Below are 14,676 nucleotides of genomic sequence, written 5' to 3' on the forward strand. Positions count from 1 at the left end.
CTTCCCACCTCAGCTTCGCCCGCTCCTCGAGCTAAGTTTCCACGCGCTGACTTGGTTCCTTCGTTTGTTTGGTTATTTGTGCACTCGGCTGCTTTAACAGCCAATGTAAACGCGAACGTTTTTCTTCATTCTTTGTTCCATACTTTCCTCTGACAACTTTTTTTGTTTCCTTGAAGGTATTTGCCCTCTCGCAAAGGTGCTCTCGGTGATTGCTTCTACGAAACTTCGTAATCTCTGTCGAGCTCATTGTCACCGAAACAACGGAAGCGCAGAAAACACATGGACCACCAAACAAGCAGTTCAACGCTTGTTCTATAACACCAGCATGAAAGAAAAAGACTGTCACTGACACAAAGCAAGTATGTCAAACGATGTAAACACCACAAAGGCTCTGGGCACAAACTGTCAGCTTATAATATTGATTTGTACTACAGTGGATCTGCCTTCGTAACGTTATGTTAAATGCGACAGATTGCTAAATTTCTTCGATGAAAACGAGTGACCAATACCATCTATCGATGCCACCATCTCCTTATAAAGCCATGCTAATAAAAATATAAGTAACGATATCAGAAAGAAGGCAAAATTACAAAAATAACTTGGCATCGATGAAATCAATGAATCAGCGAAACAACATTATTCCTGATAAAGGAAAGCGAAGTAAATTTCGAACAAACATTCTTGAATTGATTTCAAATCTTCCTAATTGGCCGCTTGGTCCGCATACGAACGTGAGCATGGAACATTGAGTCCAGCTGCCTCATTAAACGGGCTCGGCACTTCTCACAGATCATTTGCTGGCTCTCTAGATGCAGCGAGTCCCATTGGCTGGCGCGTTAGCTGCAAGCTGTCATCATATATGCAAAAAAAAAAAAAAACGGAGTGTCTGCCGTAATGCACTTCCACGCAGGTTGGACGGGAAGGAAACTACGTCCCCTCTTTTAGGCAGTGCAAGGCACGTAGTACGAGGCGATGTCCGACATGAGAGAGAGAGAGAAAACGAGAAGAGGAAAGGCAGGGAGGTCAACCAGACGAGCGTCCAGTTTGCTACCCTACACTGGGCGTAAGAGAAAGGGGGAATAGAAAGGGGAAAGGAGGAAGCGGAGGAGGAAACATGAAGTATCCGTAAATATGTCCAGGCTTGCGCAAGACTTCCGCAGTGACATCTGCGACATCAGCAAATGAGGGGCAAAAAACAGTGACATTCGCATATTAGATCGGCGTTTCGACTAACACGCATAAAAGGATGCGTAAATGTCTTCAGCAATTATCATACACTTGTTAGTTTATCCTACGGGCAACCCACCGCGGTATCCCAGTGGTTATGGCCTCACGCTGCTGAGCTTGAGGTTGCAGGTTCCATCCCGGCCGCGACGGCTGCATTTCGGCGGAGGAGAAATGCAAATACACTAGTGTACTTGAATTTAGGTGCACGCAAAGGGCTCCAAAAAAAAGAACTCCGCGTGGGTCACAATTTCTCCGGAGACCCACAGCCCGGCGTGCCTCGTAATCGTAGTTATGGCGCGTAAAATGTCATACTTAAAAAAAAGGATCACTGGCTAACGCACTTCGCCGGGTCGTCTTACAGTCCCATAGCCATTCGAGGTGGGCGAATATCAACTTTTCGAATACGAATCGAATAGAAATAGTAAGTATCGCATACTGAATCTAATATAATATAGTAAAACGAAGACATATATTTGCGGCAGGAATATTTATTTCGGTATAACTAGGTACCACGCCCGTATAGGCTACTCACAGACTAACTATCACGGACAATATATCAGTTTTAAAAACATCATCATTAATTGTCGTTAAAAGAATAACACTAATAACATCTACACATCTTTAGAGACTGGTTGCAACAGCTGCCCAAGAATGAATGGTTGCTTTACTAAAAGTTTTCCAAAAATGCTAAATAAACTGTTGCCAAAAAGAGATCAGAAACAAAAGTAGAGCCTATTACAAGCAAAACATGACTTGTTCTAGTGCAAAAAAATGAAATTGCTACTTGACTTGACTATCAAAATACTAGATGACCGACTGCATGCAAGTGCACTTATCGAAACATCGGCTCCTGCTTTCACCTTGTTCTCGCTTTGCTGATCGTCTGGAATTTCCATCTCCCGCATTCCCCGTGTTTTCCCTTGAATACAAGCAAAAATGACAGGATTTCATCCTGGCTTCAATTGCGAAACAGAAAAAAAAAAAAAAAATTCCATCCCGCACACTCTTCTTGCATTGCTTCGATATATTTTGTCGGTGTCTTCCGATAGTTTGCGATACTTTGTTTAGCAGACGGAGAGCAGTAACAAGACTTTAACAGTCGATTGTACCGAAATATTTCTTTTTTTTTTTTTCGATATTAGAAAATACCGAATAGTTCCTATTCGAATACAAATAGTTAGAGCGTAATAGGGCGGCTAGGAAGACGAAGTGATCTGAGCAAGCGTCGCTTCTTGCCTTGCTGCGGTAGTTTTGTCATAGTGGAGGCTTAATTGTGCTTTTTGGACGCGAAGCCATGCGAGGCGATGACAGACGGCACACCATCACCAGCGTCGAGCACGCCTCTTTTCACTGCGTCTCGCAGGGATAAAGTGTAAAGCTTGCAATGGAGACATGGAGACGTCCGGTTCCTGTTTCTCCAACAGCGAGCCAATGGACTCCGACGATGGCTACACCGTCGTGGAGGGCAGGCAAACGAAGAGAAAATACCGCAAGACAACCAACGACGTGAGTGAGCAGGGCCCCAATGGACCGCCTACTCCGACTTACAGGATCGCTTTTGTGCCGCTCGATGTGTCAAAGAATTTAAATTCTGTACATAGACAGATTCTTAACACTTGCCTTGGTAATATGGCTCCGAAAGGAATTAACGAAGTGCGTTTTAACACCAAGAAAAACGTAGTTAAAGTGGAAGTAACGACGCAGGCCACACTAGAAAAATTGGAAACCGTGCACATACTAGGACACATAGAAGTCCGGTCCTTCATCGTGCACTGTGGTCGCACTAGGGAAGGTGTTATTTCCGATGTCGTGATTGACATCAGCGACGAAGAGCTACGAAGGCTTCTGTCTTTAACAGTGAAGGTCATCGATTTTCACCGCTTCGGTCGATCGACGAGCGTCAAGCTTCTTTTCGAGGGAGACACGCTACCTGATAATGTCAAGGTGGGCTACGTGAGACACCCGGTGCGTCCTTATGTGCCCCGACCATTGCAATGTGACAAGTGCCTAAAGCTAGGCCATGTCAGCGCTGTCTGCACAGGCCAGACGGCATGCCTCCGCTGTGCCGGCAGCCATGACGTATCTTCATGCACAGTAAGACAAACGAAGTGCTCGAATTGCGAGGGACCCCACGAGGCCAATTCCAAGGATTGTCCTAAACAGAAAAAGGAGAAAAAAATACTGAACCAAATGAGCAAGACAAGTATGTCCCACAAGGAGGTGGCAGCGTCAGTGCAACACCGAAGGAGACGAACGCGTCGTCGGCGTGGACAAGCTGTAGGTCCATACGAGAGCTTCCTGGCTCCAATTCCGCAGGTCCAGCAGAAGGTAATTGAATCGGCATAGATAGATAAACCATTGCTTCAAGCGAGCCGCGCAAGCCCGGAACCGTATGTATGGCCACGCTTACCGCAGCGCTCACGGTCCTCAGACTGTCAGCGCGAGCAAGGACAGTGCAATCAGATGGCACCATCGGACTCTGTTATCAAAACCATGCTGCGACAAATAATCGCCGCCCTGCAGCTGTTACTGTCCGCTTTAAATACGCCAGTGGCGCTAACAGCGGTTAAAATTATGAACGCTATAGACAGTCTCCTGGCTACATTGCAGTAACTTCTAACTCTGCTCGCTAAGATGACTGTGCTGTGGTGTGAAGTGTACACGTACACAATGCACAGATATAGTATGATGTGCAGCCCTCATCGTATGTGTCGTACCACCACCCTCTTTCCTCTTCTCATCCCACCTCTGTTATTCCCCAAACCCTTTCCCTAGCGTGGAGTAGCAGGCTAGAGGCACTTCACTCAGGCCGACCTCTCCACCTTTCTGCTATTAAACATTATCTCTCTCTCTCTCTCTCTAGAGCGTAATATCCTATTCGTATTCGGAGCTTCGAATATTTGTTCACCCCTATTGGCAATACTTTTCTTCTGGCCAGGAAACTTGCGCGAAAGCTTCATATAGGGATAGAACGCGCCACTATAGGCGCTGGCGTAAGTAGAAGGGTACATGGGCGTTTTTTTTTTTTTTTTTTGCATTTCGCATAGGTCATCAACAGGTCAGCAGTCAAGATATATGCAAAAGAAGTCTTGAGTATTGGTAGAAAAAAATGCAAGAAAGAGATTGTTACCACCGGATCCGTTACAGGCATAAGTAGCGGTACAGGGTTGATAGAAAAGTTTGAGGAAGAGAACAAATATTAAGGAGATGTATGCCATATGCTAGAATGACAATAATGTATAGCACACCTATTATTTATTTACCTTCAGATGCAGCACCCATGCGGCGGCAAATTTAGCAGGGCATTGTCTTTAGATCACACTGACTTGTTCAGCGACATTATAGTTGCCGATTTCGCCTGCTTCGGCAACTATACTGAATAAAGAGAGAGAGGGAAAGAGCAACCGAAGCGAGGAAAGGCAAATTCTAAATAACCATCCTCAAAGCAAGTACCCCAATAGTATACGGAGTCTTGCATTGCGTCAAGATTAGATTAGATTAGATTATGGGGTTTTACGTGCCAAAACCACTTTCTGATTATGAGGCACGCCGTAGTGGAGGACTCCGGGAATTTCGACCACCTGGGGTTCTTTAACGTGCACCTAAATCTAAGTACACGGGTGTTTTCGCATTTCGCCCCCCCCGAAATGCGGCCGCCGTAGCCGGGATTCGATCCCGCGACCTCGTGCTCAGCAGCCCAACACCATAGCCACTGAGCAACCACGGCGGGTGAATTGCGTCAAGAAGGCTGCGCAATTACAACAAAATTCCTTTATTGCTTGGATCTTTTTCTTTTTATATCTTGCGTAACCCCATCCATCAACACCTTTAAAACTTCTTTTTCTCAAACGGAGCTTATTTTTATTTTTCGTACAACTTAACGCAATATTCCTAAAATTGTAGAAAAAGCCCAAATGCGTAAACTTGGCAAGAAATTCGGGGGAGTTGGCAGGTATGAAAAAGATGGCAGGTACGAAAAAAAAAGAAGAGAGAGAGGGGTATTGCTCTTTGCTATCAACTGCTTGTTCTTCAGATCGTTTTCTAAGAAGCCAATTTCACAGGCGATTCCGTTTCCACGAACATCTCATATATGCGGGACCTCTATCTTTCTCTACAACCGCGCTAATACCGAATGAAGCAATGTTCGCCCACCGTAGAAGCACAGAATCCGGGCTAATTCCGCAGAAGTTTTCTCGGAAACTTCGCAGAAGCCTCAACCTCCCCAGAGTCGCAACTTTTCAATTGTCTTAAGAGGACTGCACTCCTTTTATTTGCTTCGCGTACACTTATCCACTCATCTTGCTTTTACTTTTCATTTTTCCGCACCGCCATCCCTTGCCCGCAAGAATTTGTTGATTACGCTGCTAAGCGAAAATAAAAAGTAATAATAAAAGATAACGCGGGAACGAAGTCGGCTCGTAACGCCCGACGATAATTACCACCGCTGATCACGACCTCGAGCATTTACGGTAATCACGACATCGGCCCTATTCACTCTTTCGTCTTTCCCCGTTATGCGGAGAGACCCACTTTCGAGTCTGTTATCCGTCGTGGTTACTTAGTGGCTATGGCGTTGCACTGCTAAACACGAGGTCGCGGGATCAGATCCCGGCCGCGGCGGCCGCATTCCGACGGGAGCGAAATGCAAAAAAAGCACCCGTGTACCATGCATTGATTGCACGTTGAAGATCCGCAGGTGGTCAAAAATAACCTCCCTTCACTGGCCCACGGTATGCCTCACAATCATATCTGGGCCTTCGCGCGTAAAACACCAGAATTTAATTTACCTTCTTTCGATTCTGTTGCTGTCACTAACATTTCCCACGGGTAGCGGATGTTGTGACGTGTAAGTAGCACCGTAAGTATCTATCTATCTATCTATCTATCTATCTATCTATCTATCTATCTATCTATCTATCTATCTATCTATCTATCTATCTATCTATCTATCTATCTATCTATCTATCTATCTATCTATCTATCTATCTATCTATCTATCTGTCTGTCTGTCTGTCTGTCTGTCTGTCTGTCTGTCTGTCTGTATGTATGTATGTATGTATGTATGTATGTATGTATGTATGTATGTATGTATGTATGTATGTATGTATGTATGTATGTCTGTCTGTCTGTCTGTCTGTCTGTCTGTCTGTCTGTCTGTCTGTCTGTCTGTCTGTCTGTCTGTCCGCCTGTCTGTCCGCCTGTCGATCCGCCTGTCGATCCGCCTGTCTGTCCGCCTGTCTGTCTGTCTGTCTGTCTGTCTGTCTGTCTGTCTGTCTGTCTGTCTGTCTGTCTGTCTGTCTGTCTGTCTGTCTGTCTGTCTGTCTGTCTGTCTGTCTGTCTGTCTGTCTGTTTCCGTAATACAAGTTTGATATAGCACCAGATGACTTTTTCGCCCCTAAACATAAATCTTCTCCCTATATCTCAGTCATCCATCCACCCTATATTTCTTTTTCTTTTTTCCTAAAGCCGCTTCTCTTTCCTGTCTGCTTACTTTCTTTCGTTTCTCTCTTTCATCGACTGACGGTCACTTTTCTCTCTTTCCTTTCATTTCCTCTCCCCCTGTGCTCCTCCGCCTTCAATTTCGTTTTTTGCTCTCGTCGGTTCCCCATCGTTCTGTAAATTTCCACCCTTCTTCATTAGCGCGCCAAGAAACCTGACCGAAGATGACGTCTCGATCCGTGCTGAGATGTGACGCGACGAAAACTACCGCTGCACCACTGATTTCCTCTTCGCGCTTCGCGCTTCGTTCAAAACGTTTTACTTGTCGCGCCAAATTACGTCTCGCACGCGTTCAGTCAGCCAAGCTGCCGCAGTCACTCCTTTCCTTATATATATTCGTATTGTTTTAATCTATCTCGTCCTTTTTTTCCTTCTTGTTCTTTTTTTTTCTTGTATATCGCCTCTCGGAACGCTCTTTTTCGCGCCGTTACTTTTTATTCTAGCGGAAAGGACTCGAGATAAAGGTCGCGCTTAGACGAACCTAAACGAACCGAAATAGAAGGCTGACGCGAGCCAAGCGCAAATCGAATGGCAGGAAGGAGGCTTACTTTACAAATCAAATGCTGCGAGATTCTCGCAACGAATGATAGCGCTGAATTAGAGACGCAGGGGATGTCCCAATAGGCACTTAAAGAGCAGTGTTTTACAGAATATAATTTTTGCCTTGTCTCGACAATTTGATAGCATAAATCCTGAAGAACCGGCTAAGGCCTGCAAATTAAGGACTGGGAACAGAAGCAGTAAAAGTTGACGTGACATCCCCAGGTAGTGCTTTAAACGGGCCACATGTTTCTGAAGTGAACAACACATAACAAATCACTTTATCTGGCAACTATTACAGGGTCAGAATTTAACAGACGTTAGGACAAGAACAAGAAGCTGCCACGTAGCAGCGTATATTGGGCTATTTTTTACCGCACCTCAGGCAGAATAGGGTTCTTATCCCTATTCTTCCTTATCCCTTCTTTATCCTCTTTCTAATCCTCTTATCCTTGGCATCGAAAGACACGCATATAGATAAATTGAGCAAAAACGTAGTTATTTTGTGTACGTACCACTTTAGCGTAATCTTATTCAAAGACGAAAAAAAAATAAACAGGGGGAGAAAAGAAACAGACAGATAACATACAGAAAGCATATAATTGTATACACCAACGGTATGTATTTACAATATACACGAGTTGCTGTAAACAGCGTCATCTCCATATACATATATAAAGCATTGCAATAATTTTACACTCTACCAGCCTCCGCACAATAAAAATAAAGAAAGAAATAATGAAATACTTTTAGAAGCCTTTTCTCATATTTATATACCAAAAATAAAATTTAACTAATAGTATGCAATATATTGACAACACACTGATATCCTAGGACTAATAACCGAACACATATTTCACTTTCATAATCAATGTTACCTTATATGTAAATTACAAGGTGGTGTATTATAAATAATACAAGGTGATGATTTACACATACAAAAAGAATTGTTCAACTACACAAGTGCACACAATAAAACACTCACTATTGAACCTGAAAAATCAAGTTACAGTTGCAAAAGAAAAAATGTAAGCAAAGATAGAACAAGTTCCAGCAGTCAGTCATAGTAACTGTTATAGAAAACGTTAAAGATGTTTGCTGGCTTAAAAGAGAGAATTCAATGACATATCGGCTCAGTGCGGTCTTCAAATTTTTTTCTATATCAGTGCCATCTTTTGCAATTTTGTTGAACAAGCTTGGCACACTAAACGACGATCTGCTAATTCCATATTTGATACGTGAAAGAAGTAGCAGCCGTCTTTCTTTATCTGATGTCACATGAGACCAGCCTGGAAACTGTAAGGTCACGTAAGTGCAAATAGCTGCTGTTGTTTAATTGGATATATTTTTGGCATTTTATAGCAATCTTAAGATTATACAGATGTTTCAGAGGTACGATTTTAAACGTGGGAAACAGCTCTCGTGTGTGGGGGTCATACTGGGCATTTGCTAAACGATGAACTCTCTTCTTCGGGGGCACAGCCAACTTTTGTAAGTTTGGTTCGGAGTAGTACCCCACACCAGGTTGCAGTACGTTAAGTGAGGGGAAAGTAGAGTATTATAAATAATTTGTTTGACATTATGGGGTGCGACATACCGCAGTCTACAGAGCACCCTGCAAGCCTTAGCTAGATGGGTGGCAATAAGCTCTGCCTGATCATTCCAGGTCAAATATTCATTAAAGACAACTCCCACGGTTTTACCCTTTGCTACAAGTTATATACTTCCAGGTTCAAACGGTAATCTCAGCTCTTCATTGATATGCCTTTGTGTCAGGGCGAAACGGGTAGCTTTAACTTTTGCAGTAGTCGGTTTTAGAGAGTTAGCAACTGTGCTTCATTCGGCCGAGTGGTTTAGTGTACTGTTAGCGATGGATGAAAGGCTACTTATATGGCACGATTCAAAGAAAATACTCGTGTCATCTGCAAAAACTATGAAGTGGGCGTCTTTAGGAAGACTTGTTACATCATTCATGTAAATATTAAATAACATCGGCCAAAGCATGCTGCCTTGCGGTGCCCTTTGCGTTATTCCTTTCAGAGCCGATGATTCCGAACTGATGGCAACGCATTGCTTTCTGTGCTTTGGATATGACGTTAATAACTCAAGAGAAATACCACGAAAGCCGCAATGCTCTAGTTTTGTAAATAAAGTTGGGTGATTCAGTCTGTCGAGTTCTTTAAGATAGTCAATAAAGACGCCTAACGTTAGTTCCTTATTTTCAAAACTGTTTAAGATGGACTCCTTTTGTGTTACCAGAGCCAGCTCTATTGAAACCCCCGCCCGAAAGCCGAATTGTTGGGCCTTTGATATCGAGTGTCTATCACAGAATCAAGTTATTATTTCATGAATTATATTTTGTAACCCTTTGATATGATGGGCAGAACTTGAACTGGTGGGCATTTGGAGAACATGTGTTTGTCACCAGACTTAAATATTACGCTAACTTTCGCGTGTTGAGGGAAGATTCCAGCAGATATCGAACGATTAAAAACGTCAGTGAGCGCAGGTAACAAGATGTTGGGCACAAACTTTACTGGTCTTTTCTCTAGCCCGTTTATATATCACACGCTTTGCTATTTTTCAAAGACGTAATAGTCAAAAATACTTACCCCCGAAGGTGTTGGCGCATACGAAGCTGTATGCGCATTTCGCGGGCCTAGATACGTAGTTGCTGCCATGTTACGATTGCTTTTCTTTTTCTTCTTAAAAAATTACATTATAGTGCTTTACGCGCCAAAACCACTTTCTGATTATGAGGCACGCAGTAGTGGAGGACTCCGAAAATTTTGACCACCTGGGGTTCTTTAACGTACACCTAAATCTAAGTACACGGATGTTTTCGCACTTCGCCTCCACCGAAATGCGCCCGCCGTGGCCGGCATTCGATCCCGCGACCTCGTGCCCAACACCATATAGCCCCTGAGCAACCACGGCAGGTTTTTTTTTTTTTCTAAACTTGTGAAATAACCGTTAACTTTATTTGCCAGTTCCGTGCCTCTGAATGTCTCGTTATTTTGGATTAGCTCAAGCAGATCAGTCCGGTGGTCATTGCGATTTTTAGCTAGTTAATTTTGCGCCATAGTCTGCCACCCGGACTGCTAACTTCACTGAAGAGATTTCCAAATTAAATCTTTTTATTATTTCTCAGAAACTTTTTAGCTGGTTCTGATATATTTTTTTGATGCTGCAAGATCATCAGAACTTTTTTTTTTTTACCACGAACTTAGAGAACAATGAATTCTTTTTACCTATCATCACAACGCAATCATTAGTAAGCCATGGCTTACTAATCTTGGCACATTCCTTGACGTTTTCAAACTTCAAACACTTTTTCATACACATATTTCAGAATGCGTAACAAAGGTGCCGAACTTATGTTTTCAATTTGATTACCGAACATGCTTGGCGTCTCAAGGTTGACTTCCTGGACAAGAAATGTTTCGGAGTGACGGGCACCCTTAGGAAGCAGCACTGAAATGAAAGAACACATAACGAGGCAAATGATCATCCACGTAAGCTTCAATAACACCTGACCCTGTGTCTATGTCTGTGCAGATTGTAATAAACAGGTCAAGTAGAATTTCGGAACTCTCGCTAATGCGCCTAATTGTTATGACATTTCTACAATTAAACGACTCAAGAACGCTTTGCAGCTCACGCGCGTGTCTGGTATTTTGCAAAAGTCACCACCGAATGCAAGATATAAGTAATTTAGGTGCACCAAACTGGGCAGTCTGTCGAGGAAAGAAAACCACATGTCTCTATTTCTATCTGGTGAGTGGTACATCGCGACGAAGGCTTTTTTTTTTTTTTTGCATTGCACACCTAAAGTTTCATAGTTTGGCGTGACAAGTGAAAACTCTCTGGAAGCAGCGCACACGATGATTTATTCGACGTTAACTGTAACACGCAAATAGCGGTGAATATCGTTTAGTGAAGCAATGAACGGGGCTAGTTGGAGGACGTTCGCTTAGCATAGCACTGACGGGAGGACTATAGAACGAACATAAAAGAACAAAAAGTGGACCTACTTGCAATGCCTACGCCAATTATTCTTTTAATGTTAGTTCTATAGTCCTTCCGTCACTGTAATACTTAGTGCAATACAATCATGAGAGATGAATATGCTTGCTAGAAACAATTCATTTCGTTTTGAACAAGCTCATGGCAAAGCGTTTCTTTAGCCTTAAAATAAAACCCGACCATGACGCAAAGTAATGAACGTTTGCGTATCACGGCAAAATCTCGTGTCTTCCGCTAAACGCTTGCGAGTGGCTGTTCCATCATCAGCTCTATAAGAAAAAAATTGTGCACACCTGTTGACGAAAAAAAAATTTAGCGAATAAAGCCAAGGAACCTGACTACGGGTGGCCTTTAAAGTTAAGAATAAAAATATTGTGAGAGATGACATACCTAGTGCTACAGAAGTGCTTCGTCACTTCGTTTCCTTGAGGGCGATGACATGGGGGACACGAACATATGCGCTATTAGCCTGCTCCTGTAGACAGGTGAACGCGTGTAAACTGTAGACACAAGTTTCGTTTTTCTAACTTCATCCATCCAACATTATTATAATTTATTTTTATTCGGCATTAACATCGGGCTGCGCTCATGCGGCGCCGCTTGCTTCTGATCTTTTGAAGCGAAAAAATGATTCCATCCACACAACGAGAGAGAGAGAGAGAAGAAGAAGAAGAAAAGGCAGAGAGGTTAACCAGACTGAGTCCAGTCTTCTACCCTACACGTAGGGAGGGGAATGGGGAGTGAAAGAGAGAGAGAGAAAACTTAGGTGTAGGATGTCTATAGTCGGGCACTCAAGTCTGTTGCCTTCAGGTTGTAAGGCACGTCGCAACAGTCAAAGCAACAGCAAAAGAGAGAGACAGAGAGAGAACATTAACTTGAATGAAACACTTGTGCATCGAGACATGCGCGCGAGTTGACTCTACAGTGTAGTAAGCACTACCTTGACTATTACCGCCCAACATCGCCGTGCTGTGCGAGTCCTCCCGAAGCTATTAGTGCACACTTTCTTCATCGCGCTTGCCGACTTTGACACCATTAGCTTTTCAAGCCTAAAGGCCTGCGTTCTAACGCCGTTAGTGCCGGTACCACCGGAGCCATGCATTATCCTCGCAGGGAGCAGACAATCGGGTGCGCTCTTTTCCGATGGAGAGAAATTGACAGTGAATTATAGAGGCGTGCACTGCGAGGGTGCTTGCATTATGTAAGCCGCGAGAAGGCCGGGCGCACTGAATTTGAAGATTTACATCGAGAAAAAGGAATGGATATATACATATATATGTAGAGAGAGAAACAGAGAGCGGTATGCCCGTCCCAAGCGGCGCAGCGGAAACGAGAAACTCCGGAGAAACAGCGCCCTCGGGCGATTTCGGACACAATACATCAGAGAGAAGAGGCGGGAGAGGAGGAAAGCGAGCCGCGGGGATGCGCGAAGAAACAACGCCCCCTCCAAGAGCGAAGACCCGCTCGCGCATTGTCTGTCGTAACACGAGACAAGACGGATGTCTCTACGGGATCCGCGGCGTCCTGCCTTGCCCTGCAATTTATGAGCAACAAAACAGCGGGCGACTTCGACACACACTCGCTCGGGAGTGAAGAAGCAAGCACGCACCAGGTAGACGGCGGAATGTCAGTAACATTAAAGAAGAGCGAGAGAGGAGAGAGACAGAGAGAGAGAGAGAGGAGCCTCCCACGAGCTGCGAAATACTTTACGCCTTTTGATATTGCTGCGGACGGGCGAGTGCCTGCGGACGTCGCGGTTCTTCGATGTCCGGATCCTCGTTCCCTGCTGCAGATGGTGCGCGGAGAAGGAGACAAAAGGAAAAGGGAAGAGGGAGAAAGAAATGACTGCCTCGCGCGTAATAGTGAGATCCTTAATTGCTGTATGGATTCGCTTGACCACACATCATCCCTTTGTTTACGCAACACTTTGGAGGTTGTGGAGTAGCCGGCGACATAGCTGTTCTAACAGATAAGTAAGCCAAAATACAAATGATCAAAGGAAATATTAAGAGAGAAAGAAGGACGGGAACAAAGCGGTAAAGAGAGAAAGAAACGAAGACGTCATTAAATAGCGTTGCCGCAGAAGAAGATGAGTAGCTAGCGTGCTCAGGCGCTGTCGTGTGTTCGTTGCACGAGCACGCGTTAAGAAAGTGGAGATGAAAGTCGAACGCGGAGATTGCGTAGCACAGTCTCAATCCGGGATAACGCAAAAAGTTAGTCTCCGCCTTTTCGCACTGCCTCAAAATGTTCCTCTGGCTTTGTCGGCAACATTATTCTCTCATTCACTCGTTTCTCCGTCACTCCATCAATGTAACACTTTTTTTTTCCTTCTACGTTTATTTTTTTACCCGCATTTTGAGTGAGGCCTGCCTCCATATATAGAATCACACTCCTGTTCGTAGCTATCGTCACTGTTCCAGTAGCCGACATAACAATCGCCACACTATCACGGTCGCCACCAAATGCGAAAAAAAAAAAAAAAAGGAAATCACCGGCACAAAATGTCGGTATACGGATATACATGGAATTCGAAACGCTAAGGAAATTAACAAACAATGTTGCATGCGAGCAAATTATGACTCGATTCTTCGTCCACGTTGTTCCAACGCTTCGAGTCTCAGAAATAACAAGCTCAAGGGTCAGTGTTGCTTACCACGGATATTCATTTCCCCAGATTTCTAAGCCTCTCTCTGAAACCAGTGTGCACACTTTTGCGGCAAGGACATATTTATATTTCCCGAAGGACATGGTGCAGTTGTAAACTCACTCAAACGACAGCGGAATGTTTTGTATTTATGTATCGTGAAGGCAGCAGCCCGAAGCTACTGCGCAGATTGCGTGCGCTCGAACCCCCTTATTACGGTTGCAATATTTATTGTGTGTCTGCGCTCTTCCCTTCATCGTTGCCGACGATTTGCATTAAAATGGGATCACTAAATAATTTCTAATCACTCGTTGTCTGTGCTGCATATGCGACACTTTCGATGCACCAAACAAGCCGGCCAGGCGTATGCACGCGTGTGTGTAGCTTCATTGTTCGTTAAAGCTGGCTTCGCCTGCGCACCAGAGCTTTTGTGGAGAAGTCCACTTTAATAAGTTTTAGCTTATGTATTTTTTTTTTTTTAATGAAGTAGAGTTTTTGGTGGCAGATCTTCATCATGTACATTAGCAAACGAGAACACTGCCGCAGTGGTGGCGAGCGTCGTTAAAATTAGGTAGGCATTACAGAAATAAAAGATCGAAGCTCAACCGCTCACAACATTCAGGAATTATATCGTGCGCCTGCACCCGTCGAGAGCGTCGAATGCGTCGCACACCGCATTATTAACGCTCATGCTTGATTCGGCCTCCGGGAACGTGGTGGCAATGTGACAAACGGGGCTT

Source organism: Dermacentor andersoni, chromosome 3 (genome assembly GCF_023375885.2).
Source record: "Dermacentor andersoni chromosome 3, qqDerAnde1_hic_scaffold, whole genome shotgun sequence".
Lineage (NCBI taxonomy): Eukaryota > Metazoa > Arthropoda > Arachnida > Ixodida > Ixodidae > Dermacentor > Dermacentor andersoni.